The sequence below is a fragment of the Dermacentor variabilis genome, chromosome 7 (assembly GCF_050947875.1).
Source record: "Dermacentor variabilis isolate Ectoservices chromosome 7, ASM5094787v1, whole genome shotgun sequence".
In the NCBI taxonomy this organism is placed as follows: Eukaryota; Metazoa; Arthropoda; class Arachnida; order Ixodida; family Ixodidae; genus Dermacentor; species Dermacentor variabilis.
In genome coordinates, this window is record NC_134574.1 from 162,441,914 (window position 1) to 162,458,351 (window position 16,438).

The following is a 16,438-nucleotide window of genomic DNA, read 5'->3' on the forward strand; positions in this document are numbered from 1 at the left end:
TCAACACCATTAATCCCTCTAGGGCAGCTTATAAAAATAAACTGCAGCTTGATGACTGGTCCATATTTTTTTGTTCAGCCAGAGATATGAGTCAGAAATGAAGCACGGCAAGTTCATTTCAAAATTAACTCGAAGAGATCCAGGAATCTTGACAATAATAAAAGGAATATACACATATTTAATGCACATCATCAATTTTTCCAATATCTTTCACCCTGAGTGCGAATTTTCGGCGATGACTGCATTACTTACCGCCCTATAGGGAGTCCCAATGACCACCTGCGTTTTTGAAACGACTTTCAGCTTATTTTGCATTGGCATTACGCCTTGGTTAATGACTATAACTTCATCTAAAAGCTATGTAATGTATTTCACTCATAAAGACTTAACCTGTAAATTTTCATACCACAGAAATAATAAACTGGTTTCCCCACCTACTTCATACAAGCACTTAGGCATTAATCTCGCAGCGAACCTTTCCTAGACCCATCACGTTACCACCCGTTACCGACTTTACTGTGGACGTCTCGTAGAATAAACATGTTATCACGGGAGCCTCAACCCGAACACCAGAGGCCTGTGGTAGGTAAACTTTACATTAGATGACGCTAAGACTTGACACTCGTCGCAACTTGATTGTGCCCACCCCCCACCCCGCTCTAAAAACTACTGGGGCCCTCAGAGCTTTCATACGTGACACAATGAAGGGCAACGTACTGCCCCCGTGTGTTTAAAGCCTCCCCATCAAGCCCGCACTTCGGCACCACTTGTGCTCTCCGGTGACACGTCGATTAACAGTGACGGGCGAACCTCCATACACACGCTCACGCTCCGCGGCTTCGGCGTGCGTGGCTATTAATATTAACTAATGGAGACGGAGTCCATCTAGGCACCTACAGTGACATCCGTTGCCACTGCTCTTAAAGGGCCCCTCACCAGGTCACAAAGAAAATTTCGGTTGTGAGTTGTTACGTGCCCTCCAGGCAGCGTTCTGCCGCAAGGATTTTTCAAATTGGTTCAATAATAGCCAATATAGAAATATTTCGGTGCCACGAACGAATTATTTCAAGACGCGAGCTAGGGCCACTACCGAGAGAGATACTCTTTCCACTTGCCCCGTCTAGCCTCAGCAAGCGAGATTCCTTCCCTGCGTTCTCCCATACCGGAGCTCCAGGATCACGTGACGCATACGTCACGGGCCCTGCCTTCATTTTTAACGCCATAGCAGGAAGGGTCCCGTGTGGCAGAAAATCCCGCTTCGGTGTCCTGCGTCCACTATTGCTTCGGCAAAAATCATTCAGAACCATGCAAACCTAACCACGCATGCCCAACCACGCAGACCCTACCTGTAGCGTGAAGAAGTTACAGAACCAATTGAATTTGTCAAAGTAAAATACGTCAGAAAAATTGGAAAGTACGACTTAGGCACAACCTACAGACATGATAGCGCCGGATTGCAATTTGAATATACAAGAGAACATGATGCTGCCAGAAGGAAACTCAAACCCCTTTTCCAACACTTGTACCATACATAGACCGGTCATGGCGTCCGCGGTTAGCGCGCGCTGGCGTGCACAAATCTTGGAGGCCACGGAGCGGCACACCTGCTTCCTGGCAACACCACCAGATGGCGCGCGCCTCCGCCGCGTACATTACGGTTACAAAAAAAACGGAGACGTACAAAAGCACAATTCGCAATAGGGGATCAGAAAATTTGGTTGTGGGAGATGATAGTTTTTTTTTATTTTTTTATGGTTGAACCTAGGTAGGATATTAGGCAGTATAATAGCAAGAGCTTGGTGGCGCAACCCACCGCCCCGTTCCAAAGGGGATGCTCATAACATCCATCCATCCATTATATGAGTTATACATGGGCTGCGTTTCTACCAGAAAGCTCGCTTTCGTGCATGGTGTTCGGCGCCAGCGTTTTTCAGTAAACATTACGGTTACATAAGCTGCAGTTGCCGGGAAGTGTGAGAAGCAGTCAGGGATCTTTGAATTGTTTGCGTTCCACTCCTGAAGGCGATGCTTAAGCATCCTGCAAATTTCGCTCTCGCTTTTTTGCTACACGGCGCACTTCTGCTGTCGGCGTCGCGAGCGAGCTGATGCGTTTGTCTCGTTTCGCGCAGCATTTCGAACGCTGCGCGCGAGAACACCTGACTAGCGCTATAAGACAGTGCTACGCGAATACTGAGGAAGACACAATCTGTTCATAGAGCATGATCGCGCGCTGGAACACGATATAAATGTGGCTGTCAACGTCATGTATTAAACGTGTGATACTCTAAGGACGTGGATATACATAGTCTTTTTTTTTTATGTTCCCTCCCACTCACTGTCCAATTTGTAATAAAGGATGCCTGAATCATCTTTCTTTTTAACTATTCATCATATTATTTCTAAGTGGTTTGTATTTATCTAAATTTATTCTAACACTGCTGGCTATTTTCTTGGCGGAGAAGACAAGAGCATCGTCACCTTTGTCGACAGCAAGAAAGGAAAGAAATTAAAAGGGATAATAGCAATGACGATGTAATTCTAAATACATTTCTTTCCTGCAACAGTCTCTGAAGTTCTTGCAGCCAGTAAAAATATTTTGACGAAATACAGGTAAAAAGACCTTCGTGTTAGCTTCGAGATCATGCCCACCCTTCAAGCATAAACATAGGCCCAGCGTACTTTATAAAGTACACCGGCATTAACTTTCTTGCGACGGTATACATATGTATTGCATATGTAATGTCATGCGTTCATTGTTTACACCCTTCTTTTCTACAACCAAAAAACTTCAGCTTCGAGTAGCGTATGCTAGCTTGACAAAAAATAAAGACGCTGCATGTAGAGGAGCACCTGCTATATAAGGAACGTTTCAGAAGCTTGGAGATGGATAGATCAAACAAATCATGCAGTTGACAAAAAACTACAATGTGATCGTCTTCGCAGGACCCTTCTTAGCAATATGGCATACGAAGGAACACTGTGTGTTTTGTCTTTGATTATTTACAAATGAAAATGGTACCATACCTTAAAAGTACACTGGGCGCTAATGGGTTAAAGAATAAAGTTTCAATGCGACAGTCTGGGGATCGATTGAACAAAGAACATTTAAAAAAAAAGCGTGGCCCATAAAATAATGCCATACTCGCTGAAAAGAAGAAGGCTAGGGGAATAACCTGCAAGAAATTTCCAAAATGTTCGAAGATGTCGTTGACGAAGGCTGCCACCTTCACAACACCGCTACATGGTAGTGGGCGACCACTTACGGAAATATTTCGCACTTTTACACACAGAATGCCTTGTGTACACGAGAAATGGCTACAAATGGTGACCTTTTATGACCGTCAACGATAATTGCGCTTCAAATATATGCGTACGTACACCGTATAAGGTTAAAAACACATGAAGGAAGGCGAAAAGCCGTGAGTACGCTAAACATGTGGCCATTCTTAACGCGATCGGACGCAGCCCGCAAGCCCACCTGCAGACTCGTCTGCCCTATTAGTGCACATCTGTCCCCGTTCTCCATTTCCTATCATTCTTGCCCTTTCGTCTTTGCTTTCCGTTTAAATCCACGAGTAAAGAATAAATGTGCACTTTTCTGCACGGTGTCACTGTCCCGCTCACTACTGGCGCGACGTTGCCGCCGCGCATCGTAGCAACGGCGACGAACATTCCCACCGAGACGCTACTTCGAAATACCAGCCACATTACGAAGCCACCAATTCGTCTACCTAAAGGCATGGCTCACAAGTTCCTGGGTTTTCATTAAAGCCTGCACAGCGTGCATCTCCTTCTGTTCATCTTGCCTTTCTCACGTCATGGACCACGAACACGCCCAACATTCCACCTGCAGTGGTGCTGCTGCCCCGGCCGATGTAAAGCCCCTTAAACTTCCTAAACTAGCGGCACGCTTTGAGGAATGCCGCCTCCTCCTTGCGCCGCTCTGGCCGAGGTCGACGCCGGTCGACGCCGCGTCGCTGTTGGCCTAATAGCATCACGAGGGCCCTCGCGCCGTGCATCAGCGCCACTTTTGCTCGAGAAACGTTTACGGAGTGGCGAGGAGCGCATGTTGGCGCCGTTGCTACGCTCGAGCTACGGAGTAAGAAATTTATGAGGGGAAACTCCCGTCAGTGCGAGCGAGCGCGGGCGACCAGATAAGGTCACAATTGTTGTATGCGCCGACGGGGCCGTAAACAGTGGCGGCGCCATGCGGCGCGTTGGAGTACGTCGGAGAAGCCGCGGAGAAAAAAAATGCAGCGCCCGGGCAGGCGACTCCGGCGCGCTCTCAACGGCGGTAATTTCTTTCCAGGCCGCCAGGCGCCGCCAGCACGATAACGGCTCCGCGGGCTTGTGACTTTTCTGGTCGCCGCAAACAGCGGAGTTTCCACTCCTAAATGTTTCTTGCTCCGTGGCTTGAGCTAAGAGGGACTTTAGCTCGAGCAGTGTAGGCAGCGCCATGGTCGAGGAGGGAGCCTGAAAGAGAGGACAAATGAGAAGGAATGAAGGCGGAGGAGGAGAGTGTCACTACTTGACGAAGTTTAAGGGGTTTTAGGCCGAAGAGGATTGCACGAGAGGACGCCTCGGCGGCACGTGAGCCCGATAATGCTCCCTACCTCAAGTCTGCCGAAAGACGCCAGCGGCATTCCTTCCCCTGGCGGAGAGCGGGGTCACTATGTATAAGGGCGCCGGCACTGTGAGGCGCTCGCGATGGCCATGATCTTAGCAAAATTGCTTCTCCCGTCGGAATTGTTCCTGCCGCAACAGTAAGACAAACACTAGAGGCCTGCAGCTACTTATCAAGTTCCACAGTTTCCTGTGTAAATGGTATGAAAAGAAACGCAAGAAGGCGTGGATGCGGAATGCCAAAGCTTCTCGTTTTACGTCAGGCTTGCTATTCGCGGTAGCGTTGTTGCTTGGCCGTGTAGGTAAGTCATGTCGTTTTGATCACGACTACGAGAATATCGCTGCAGGTCTACTTCGACGAGCTTTGAGTGAAACATTTACCGTGGGCTGATTTGCGCGTGCGATGCACATTGTGCTTTCTCTTGTTTTTATGACAGCTGGGCTTGGCCGGTAAATTTCTACAGTAGTAAGTTGCAAGCAGTTGAATAAGTTTGCTCAGGCATAATATTAGGTAGCCCATTTCCGAAAAGAATGCATACCGTAATTTGTGGCACCTTGATTTCGCGATTTCTGTAGTGAGAGGAGGGCAGCGGTGGTTTGATTCGCTTTCGTTGTCAGTCGTTCTTTAATATCAGTGACCCACAGGCACTTTCGATGGCGATCAACCCCATACGGACCAAATTTTTCGGTTGCGTTCTAGATTTGTAGCTGTTTGACGGTGCAACAAACAGGATAAAGTTGGCTGAGCTCACTCAACATTCTAGACGACAGCGTACGATTGCGATCTACTGCATCCGCATGATGCAAAATCGTGGTCTAAAGCGCCCGTGTAGAAGCACCCGATTCGTAGACTCTACAGCGGTCCAAGGTGCCCGTGTGACAGGGTGTAACTTCAACGTGGGTTTAGACACATCCGGGGCGTCACAGTCGTTGTTGCGCGCGTCACGATGGTAAAATAGCCTTTCTTGTTGTTTATCACGCGGCTTTCCACGCGAATTTCTTCACGCTGCTTTGTTTGGTATTTGACGAATTCATTGCTTTTTTATCTTTTTTTTAGTATGCAGTGATATCTCACGACAACACGCCACTGGTTGCCCTGCTGGAACTACCGCTTCTACCGACGCTCTGTGGCGGCACCCAGCGCAGGTTACGGAGCCCTAGGGGCCCCATTAGTAATCGACTCCAGTTACATGCGAGAACCTCTCTTGACTGACTGCGCGGCAAGGTTAAGATTTGGCTTTACAAAAATCGTTAAATATGTTGGCATGCGAAGGCGAACAAGTGTGACTTAACACCGCCAACAACAGCAGTTGTGCTCGCTTGTCTCCTCTATACCTGCCCAGAAATGTGCAGAATTTCACGGGCGGGTGTCGGCTCTTTGGTCTCTCGAGGCGATTTGGAACTGAACGTACGGTAGGCTTGTGCAAACAAATGCATGGAAGAGACAATCCCGCAGCCAGTGAGTGAGTGAGTGAAGAAACTTTGTTATGAATGCCTGCAGAATGGTTAGCCTGCCCCTGTTAGGGAGGAATAACCGTGACGAGGCCATGACGTCTTGGCGGCGTGTGGCACCTCTACTTCGGCCGCGGCCGCACGACTCCCTTTGGTCGACCGCGTCTGCCTCTCTTTTGGGGTGGCAGCCTCCCTCCGGTTTTCGAGGGCCTCCGAGATCTGCTGGACGGCCTGAGCTTGGACATCTTGATCATATAGCACCTCGTTGCGGCCTCGAGCCGCGGCGTGATTGTTGTTATCGTCGCAGCTTCGTGCGGATTCTTAGCCCAGTCCCAAAGGATGTGAGCTGCAGTGGCTCTTTCCTTTTGGCACACACAACACAGGTCACTTACATAAACACTTGGACACACGTGCTTCATCAGCACCAGGGTGAATAACGACCCTGTTTGAAGTTGTCGGTATAGAACCTCTTCCTTACGGGTCAAGCCCGGATGAGGTGGCGGCATAGTCCTTCGCTCTAGTCTGTACTATTTCACAATTTCGTTGTGGTACTCCCTTACTATAAAGGCCTATACGCGACTGTGCTGCCTGGCGAACTTTTCTTTTGCTCCCTAGAACGGCGCTGCACAGCCGGCCGACGCGTTCTTGGGGATCTGTTTCAAGACTGCACTCGGCGTGCGATGAGTACATGGACTGAAAAATCATTGGCGCTATTATTACATAACGCCCTCAACGCAACGAAAGAGTCGCTTTACGTTAAGTCTGGAAACAACAGAGACTTGCGTGGACTTGCACGGGCCGGCAGGTCCTACAAACCTTGGTTTCGTAGGACCTGCCGAACCCAAGAACACGAATCCAAGAAACCTGCTTGACACCTCGTCACGTCCAGGACCGGTATCAGGTTGCCCCGATAACACGCAACATGCACTCTAACCTACACTCCGGCAGGAGGACAGCAAGGGCCCAGTACATGGAGAAAACATTCAAACATTCAGGTTCCATACCACGGCCCGTTTTAGGGATGCCGCCATATATGGGACGAAGAACAAGGGCGCAGTGGCAGGGGTATGCGACCGCCGAGGCCTCGTTACCTCCGCTGCATCAATCCGCTTCTGCACGATCACGGAGGCCGAGGAGCTGGCCATCGCGTTAGCTTTCCCCGAAGGCCAACATGCAAACAAACCACGGACGATCCTCACAGATTCCCAGCAGGCCTACCGCAACTTCCTACACCGAAGCATCGGAAGACCTGCTGCACAAGTCCTAGCCCAAATAATCAGTGAGGGCAGTGAGGACATCACCACCCAAGCCATCATCTACATACCGGGTCACACTGGCATCACGGGCAGCCTGCAGGCCGACAGAGCAGCTGGAGGATTCGTGCATAATCGAGCACTTATCACGGCGGCTGCTGAAGACCCGGAACCTGTCATTCTAGAATATTCAGCCATCGTGAACTACCACAGAGGGAGTCATTTGCGATATCCCCTCCCCCCCCCTTCGAAATCGAAGACAGAGGATGTCGCTGCCTGGCGTAGGCTCCGGACAGGCACACTCACGAACCTACACATATTACATCGCATACACCCCAAAGCCTACAGGCACAAATGTCCATTGTGCGGGGCCACACCAACCCTATAGAATATTACGTGGGAGGCACTGCTGTCCAGCTTGACCCTTGACGACCAGCTCAAGCTGATCCAGAGAGTTGAGAGGATGGCAAGAGCCAGCGGAGCCCCGGAATAGGGGCCCCGACAATTAGCGATTAATCTGATTATTCCTTTAATAAAGTTTATCTAACTTATCCAGTGTCCATAGTGCCAAGGCCTGGTTGAGAAATTGTTATGTCGAATCCCAATGGAAGATTCGGAGCAATTCCGGAGCAACATTTTCCGCTATTTTTGGAGCAGGACCTTTACAATGGCAATCAGGAACACCACATGAGCGTTCCAATGAATGTCATCACACCGTTAAAAAGTCGCATGAATGTTTCGAATTCTCTGTCTCAGGAAGCGCTAATATAGAAAAACTGCGTGTGATTAGCTGTGCAAGGCGCGATGTTTTGGCTACGATCTAGTACAATCACTCGATCCACGAAATAGCACCGTTTCAGCAGTTGTCACGAAAGTGGTCGCAATACAAATTTCCACATTACGGTCCTAACTTCCAGTCGAATTGCAGACGAAAGGTGCAAGAACCGACGTTACAATTTAGTTACCCGTTCACTAACCAAAATAAACGACCAATTGTACAACACTGCCTCCTCGTCGCATCGCGGCGGTACTAGCAGCCGTCGCTCGTATGGGGTATTACCCGCTGATCTGTACCGTAGGTCTATACCGTATTATATAGAGGTCAGTAGTTTTAACGGCAAGCGACAGACTTGAGCGACAGTGATCTTTGTCGCGCCGCTTGTCGCCGTCGTGCACAAAATCGCTTATATGTGGTTTACAATTAAGTGGAAGCATTAACTCTGGCGCTCTTACCTAAATAGATAAGAAAGGAGCATCGTTATTCTTGGAAACCATTGAATCAATTTTGATGAAGTTTGTTGCATTAGAAAGAAGGAGCATGAGGAATGAAAAAGTGCTAAGGGCTGTAATAAACAAACTTACATTTAGGCGCTCAGTTGGTTTTACAAATGTGGCTAAATATCTGAAATTTTTGAACACTGAAGTGTGACGTAAAAAGTCTTTGTAATAATTTTACGAAAACTCTAAATTTATATGCCAAATTATTGCGTTTAACATGCTCCAACAGATGCCGTTTACAGAACGCAGTCATCTTCTGTTTCCGGTGCAGAGACAAAATTTTACACTTTGGTCACTTCAATTTTCGAAGCTCATTAATTTTCGGCTATTATTGTAACAAATTTGGCGCCCTAAATCAATATTCTGCTTCTGGCATTACTGGAACTTCACTTGTCCTCTCAAATACAGCAAATTTTATTCAAATTGGTCCATCCATCATCTTATAAAGATATTTCTGTTTTTCACAACTATTTCTCAAGGGAAAAAGAAGGATCAGAGCTAAACCTTCCACTTAACCTATTACTCTACTTTAGGGTGCCTTAACACCTTCGACACATTTCCTTCGCTTGCATTTTGTTTAGTTTACCTACTATCATAGGCTCCAAGTTATTTTCATCGAAATATAAATCGGCACTCTCAGGAAAAAAGAATTAGACAGGACGTCCCAGACAACGTGAGCTAAGCAGTTCCAGTCAATTATTTCCATCGGTATTATGAGTTACCAGAGGCCCTTGTATGATGTTATGGCAGCATACCATACTGCAAATGATAAGTGCCGCTCGGGTGGAGCGATTACCTTACCTTGAACATTTTGCAAGGCCAGGTCCGCCTGCAGCTAGCAACAGTTTCGCTACTACTCCTAAAAAGAAAGAAAACTAGAGCAGGACTTATCTACGATGACTATCCAACTATGCGAATAGATGAAACGATCATGTATAAGACGTGCCGGGCTCCTAATACGCGCTTCGCTCTGAACACGCTGTGTCTTGAGGCGGCGTCGCGTGAAGTCCACGCATACCCAGTGGCACATACATAGTTACCCAAACTGCCGTGAAAGTGGTGTGTTGACTGAAGAGGGGCAGATACCCAGTGTCACATGAGCAATGGCACCTACAGAAGTTGGTGTCGAAGAGGTTGAGTGAAGAACGGCATATTTCCATTAGCAGAAACCTATGGGAACGGCCCACATTTTTAGACTTCACTACCTTTAAGGTCAGCACGTATTTTTAGACTGGAGTATGTCGGGAATTGGCCAATATTTTGGAGGGACACCTTGATAAGGGCTAGGCAGCCGGAAACAATACTGGCCTGACAATGCCAATAATGCTATTGAAATTTAAAAAAGAAAGTCACAGATTCGCCCAGCGAAGCATCGATTGCGACAATAAATTAGTGGACAGCTGTAAGAAGTACAGATATCAGCTTTATCGGCCGCATAAACCTGTACACATAGGCACACTAACTAAATTAACAAGCGTGGTGTCACGCGCGCACAAGTAAACGTGAGCAAGTCTGACTCGATGACGGCGGAAACTTGCTGTCAAAAGGCTGACATGAAGAAACGCGGTAGCAGCAGTGAGCAAAAGGCCGTCTATCGCTTCAACGAAAAGTGAGCGCCGAGAACAGACTGCACATGCAAAGATACGAGCCGCCGACACACCTAGACTCTGCCGCCAACGTGGATGGCTCTCATGATACGGCCGCACGACCGCACGCAGCCACGACATGCGCAGCTGCAGCCAGAGTAGAACGCCCCCCTCACTCCCCGTAGAATTATATAAACCAGCGCACAAACATACCACTTGAAAAAGTTGCGTAAATGATCAATATGAGAATTCAAAAACGCGTATTCGAGAAATAGTTATTTAAAGAATGCCCCGTTAGAGATAGTCTGCTTAAGACGAGTACACGCCAGGCTTGTAAACTCTGTTCCCACGAACAAGAAGCACGAAATGGCAAACCCCGGCTTCGTGAAGGGCATTTGCTGACATTCCATTCGGAAAGTTTCCGGAGAAGTTAATGACGACTGCGCTACCTACATATCTGAACATTTACGAACCAGTAATGTCACCATTTCCTGAAAGGGACTAAAGGGGGGGAAAATTCGCCATTAGCAAAAACCTTCCAGCACAGTGAAAACCAAATGTCGTTGACTGTCTTTACTCTGAATTTAAGACATAAGTGTCTACGCCTAAACGGGACATGTGCGGCTGGTAGCAGGTCTATAAAACCTATGTCGAGTTGATTCAGTCCAAACTGCACAAGGCATCACACTGTAAGCAGACAAATATGGGAATTTTCCTGCTTCTGGCGATTGCTTCTTCGAGCGGTAAGTTTTTCAGAGCACGACAATTTCTCCGTGTGAACCTATTCTGTCGAAGAACGGGGGGCCATGTGTGATTGTAAAAAACTCAATCATCTGACTGTACTTGAAAAAACAACCGCCGTATACTACAAAGTACTGATAATACTGAATGGCGGTCTCATACCAAATCTGCACAATAGGCTAACAAGGAGAAAACGTAGGCGTACCCTAGAATACTTTAACCCACTTATCTTTTCTAGTTATTGTAAAGAACAGAAACGTTTCAGCATTTTACCTTATCGCAATTTTGCATGCGCAGCGGAAACACAAGTTCTGACCTCGTTCGGTACAGCAGAGCGCCACTGTCACTCAACTCCTAAATTTACGACGAAACACTCAATGGCCTCAAGGCAGTTAAAGCGAACCTCTTTTTGCGAACCCTTCCGGACTTTGCTGACCGTGGCTGCCGGCTGGGTGCTGCTGCTCATGCTGCTATCTTGCTCAATGACTCATACTTTAACAACAAAACTACGTTCCCTGTGCTGGAATCGAACCTAGGCCAGCCAGCACAGCAGCCCGATGCAATAACCATTAGGCCAAAAGTGATTTTGTTTTTGCCTTTAATGCACAGGAGCAGAATCTTCAGGAAAACACGAAAAACAAAGCGCCACCGAAATTTTGGTGACTGAAAACACATTCAAAAGTCAGGCAAGCACGTGCAAGTGTCCAATATAAGCATCCAGTGCTCGCTGTTTTCCGTGCGGTGCACACAGTTCGAACGTAGGCAGCAGATTTCCGCAAAAACGACCAAGTGATTCGCAATGGTTCAGCGTGCCTGTCACACATTCTACGGCGCCACAAGGCAGGAAACGGATTGTGTATAGCGTGATATCTAAATCTTTTTAACTCTTCATTTAAGAATGTTCCAGAAGAATACGGCATCCCTACAACCTACATAACAGTGGTAAATCGTTTCCGCATGTGGACACAAACCGCTGTTTGAGGACCACGACACGAAATAGCCCCTTTTTTCTGACCAGGTTTTGACAGGAAGGGTTGCTGAATGCAATTTAGAGACAAAGGACAATCTCTGGAGTAATTATAATTTTACGCACACGCGTAAGTATATCTAGGTAATAACATTCCAAATAAGGCGCACAATAATGGGGAACAGGAAACAATGTGCCTATGAGTGCATTAGAAATTTCTTTGAGTGAGGAAATGAAAATGTAATCCTTACTAAAGCGAGCCTTTACAAAGTGAAAGCCTACAAGAACCTCCAAGAAGCCCATCTCTGACAGATGACGACAAAACTATTTCTGAAATATAACTGATTATTCTAAGTTTTAACAACTCTGTTAGCAATAGACTGTTGGCATCACGAACGAAGAATAACATGGAGGCAAGTCGCCTAACAAAAGGTGAGCTAGGCCAAGACTCTCAAGAGGAAAAAAACAGCTTATTACTCCGCATGGCTTAAACACATGAGCTCCACACATAGGTAGCAAAGATGGAAAGCTTGCAACCTAAGCCGCGATCAGTGCAATACCTGCAGGACATGCATAAGTCGAGCTGCTAGGAGCGCATTGAAAACTTCAGCTGGGCTAAATGTGAACTACAGCCGTCCCTGCCAGTTGTTAACCTTACGTTGTACTTCTGCAACTTCCGCTGACCCATGAAGATTAGTATTGCGATACTTAGAAAAGGCTACACTTAAGTACTTGAAGTCTTGCTTGCACGGAATACCTGTCAATGTGAGTTAGCATCGCACACCATAAACAGAGCCGAAACCCTGAACTTTTCGCAAAGTTTTTTTTTTTTTAAGTCACAGTTCAGCATGAAGTTTGCTACAAGGCTGGCAGTCAACTCGTTCTGTGCATTCGATATATGTTGCATTAACCGCATATATATTATCTTCTTTTTACAGCCGTTGACCTGTCTGCAGCAAGAGCAGGTACGTATAAGAAGTAAGCATGCACTTGCCGCTGTTTACCCATACTTGACTGCAGGATATATACTGTGATTCTTAGCAACGTTATGTCATCCAATATCTAGCACTATATCGATATAAAATGCTTTTTTGAGAAATCAAACGCGTTCTTAAAGTGAACAAATACTTCAAAATTTTCAAAACGAATTTTTTGTTTAATGTTGAAGCCTCCACAGAGCTCTCGCAAGCCTGCACGAGTTCATATGCAGCTCATTACCAATTTTGGGACCCAGCTAATATTGTTACCAGAAAAATTACATCGCATTATTGGTTGTTCATCATGTGCAGATAGAACCTTTCTATATTTGAGCAAGGCATTCGGCAAAGTCTGTCAAACATTGATCTTTCATAAGCGGAGCCTAATAAATCTATACAGCAACCTGCTTAAAGGGAATGACTGCTTCTTTTAGTGATCACCTATAATATGTAACAGCTAACGGTATAGCTCGTCACCAACTGTGGTACACTCGCGTGTACCACAGAGGTCAATACTTAGATCTCTTTAGTTTTTAATATGCATGTACAAGCTCCCTTCCACTATTTCTTTTAATATTCGCTTTATTTTTGACGATCGCGTCATATTTTGCGAAATGACTAGCGATCATGGCCGTTCCTGCCTCCTACCGGACCTAGATCATGTAGTCGATTGAAGCGGTACAAGCGATTGAAAATAAATGTTAGCAAATATAAAGATACGGTACTATCTAGAAGTTCTTAGAGCCGGTTATAGTGCATAAGCAATATCCCCCTTGAATCTATGAATTCTTGCAAGTACTTGGGTATTCATACTATGTCGTCTAACCTACAATGGGTGCTTCATATTGATTGCACAACTGATAATGTCACTCAAACGTTAGGTTACTTACGTTGAAGCGTTCGACAAGCACAATCTTGAATAAAATGTTTGCTCTATAAAACAATGATTCTTTCCAAGCTTGAGTATACGCTTCAGGAGTGTGGAATATCTGCCATGATAATTTAATAACTCGACACAACTGGCACAAAATAACTCCATTCGTTTGTTTCTTTCTAACTATAGCAAGACTGCCACATAACATCAATGAAAATCAGCCTCCCTTCGTTCTGCTGCACCAAGTCGTAAAATCTCCCGCCTAAGTCAATTTCCCAAACTTCACCACAATTTAAAAACCAAGGTTATGGCGCTAAGCAGTCAAGGACGAAGTGAGACACAAAGGACACATACGGGCGCCAACTGTTGGCGCCTGTTTGTGTCCTTTGTGTCTCACTTCGTCCTTGTCTGCTTAGCGCCATAACCTTGGTTTCTAAGTCGTGAACCAACTAGCTCAGCAACAAGTTTTGTTAAATTCACCACAATTGTACGCTGCACGACCGATTATTCCTTAGACATGAACATTTCTCCGTAAATTCCTTAACTGTAGGTACAAGCATCTCGGCTGGACTGATGATATTTTGCGTTTTCATGGTACCACGCCTGCGTCGTTCACCTGGGCTTTTAGTTCACGCAACTCCGCGTCGTAGACTTTTAATGTTTTCTTTTCATCCTTTCGTTTCTCCTTCTCGCATAAAACGTCACTCGCATGTTAGTAATTGCGTCCCTTCATGGTGTATAAATTCATTGTCTTTCCTTCTTCGCTACGCAATCTTGTTCGCAGCGCTCTCTCCATAGCACGGGGCCATTGCACAGGGCGCCGAGATCTTTCAACCAGTGCTCCCTTTCGATTTATTTCCGCGACCGGGAACCTAAGTTGTCACCGTACCATATATACAGGGTGTCTCAGCTAACATTAGCCAGAGTTTCGAAATAAGCACATGCCACTTAGCTGGACAGAAGAAAGGTAATATAGTTTGCCGTCGCTTGAAGATATTCAAACTTTTTTTTATTCCGCCTAATTAGATCATTTGCCTTAAATAATCAACTCAGGCAGCGTCAGTCGAGGGCTCGCTTGCAAGCAAAGAGGCCCGTGGTCTTTTACATTCTTTTGGGCTCGACCCATTCTTGCCCTCGACCCTCCTCCTACAAGTGACAGTATGTGCTTTTTTCATCAGTGTCAGGGACCCTGATTGGACATACGATTATCACATGGTATTTTCGCATCACCACTCCTCATCCTCCTCTACTTTTCTGTCTTTCGCCTTACCCTTCACTTCCACTTATATGTGGAATAGCAGGCTAGAGACATTATCCTCCTGCGAATCTTTCGACTTTACATCTCAAGAAATATCCTTATCTCTCTCTCGCTCTCTCTCTCTCTCTCTCTCTCTCTAGTGACTTCGCTTAAATTCTGTGCTTATTCATCTTATTTTTTGTGTGCGTAATTCGCCTTAGTTTTGATGTCACAATAGATCATTTTGTGAAATTAGCTTTTTTGTTCAGTTCTTTTGCTTCGAGCAACTTGTCGTTCTCGATTATTGTTGCCTTGCATATTGTCCTATATTGTTAGAAAATTCAGTTGAACAAAGAGAGTAGGTTTCTGCGATTGCTACGGCTCTGACCTTTTTTTCTACGAATGTAGCATTCACCCACAAAGAACACAGCCATCTTATTTTGATCGCTTGCCTTTACCTCCAATAACTGCGTTCACCAACTACAAGAAACTTAACAAAAACCCAACGGTTATAGCAGATAGGGAATTTGTTAAGGGGTAGTGGTGTGGTCGTATGAAAGTGTAATAATTTAAAAGAACGATTAGAAGAATATGTAATAAATGTTTAATTCTAAATATGATTTGAAGATAGTGCTAGCATAATAGTGTCGATCAGATAAATGAGTCCTGAATTGTTTCTGTATTTTTTTTTATCTTCGGGACTTCCTTTCCATATAAAATAGTAATGCACGTTTTAGAACTTGAGCTAGGTACACAGACAGACTTAGCACTTTCGTTCCCTCAGTTTAGGTTGGTTAGATATATTTAGTTGAAACGTTTAGCTCTATGGAGCCTTTTATTTGCAGCTTATGCTAATTCGTTTTCTGTTTGAGGCTGTGAAACATTTTACTGTATACCGTCATGAGGCATTTAAAGAAAACAAAAGTCATTCATATGGGCAGATCAGATGGGCAGACGCAGCGTTGTCTGTAGAATACACAACTGATCAAACGCAGCTACTGTCACTATTAGGTATCTTCCAAAACTGAATCACCCAAACAATCGCTCTTATCAAGAATGAGAAAAAATCTTGCTCGTTAAGGATTTCACACCCCGATAAAGCATAAAATAGTGTGTATTCTGCTGACCAGCTTGCAAAGCCATGCAAAACAGCACAAGCTGTACAAACTGTACAAGCTGTGCAAGCGTGTAGAAAATTGCTTTTTAACTTGAGTTTGGGGGATGTGTGCTAGCGTCATAACCTAAAAGTAAATAAAGCTGGAGCTTTCACTCCTGAGATTTCTCAGAGGAACAAGCAGCAGACATGGTCACTGCAGCGTTCTCCAATAGGAATTAGCCATAAAGAATGGCACTTGCAGTTGCTTTTGTGTACTGTTAACAAATATTGCCCCTTTTGACACGGTACAGCTATGGTATTTAAAACACCTCTAATCGTCAGTTGCGGTCAGCT

The 16,438-nt window shown here is 45.7% G+C and overlaps 1 protein-coding gene and 1 long non-coding RNA gene across 2 annotated transcripts in view; one reads left to right on the top strand and one right to left on the bottom strand.

The window, feature by feature from the left end:
* Positions 1–16,438, bottom strand: part of LOC142588365 (uncharacterized) — a 198,391-nt gene that overhangs the window by 17,389 nt on the left and 164,564 nt on the right. The window lies entirely within an intron of this gene.
* Positions 10,921–16,438, top strand: part of LOC142588369 (uncharacterized) — a 45,444-nt gene continuing 39,926 nt past the window's right edge. The window contains exons 1-2 of the long non-coding RNA XR_012829706.1: positions 10,921–10,935; positions 12,839–12,865. This is a non-coding gene — a long non-coding RNA (uncharacterized LOC142588369). The remainder of the gene's footprint in view (positions 10,936–12,838; positions 12,866–16,438) is intronic.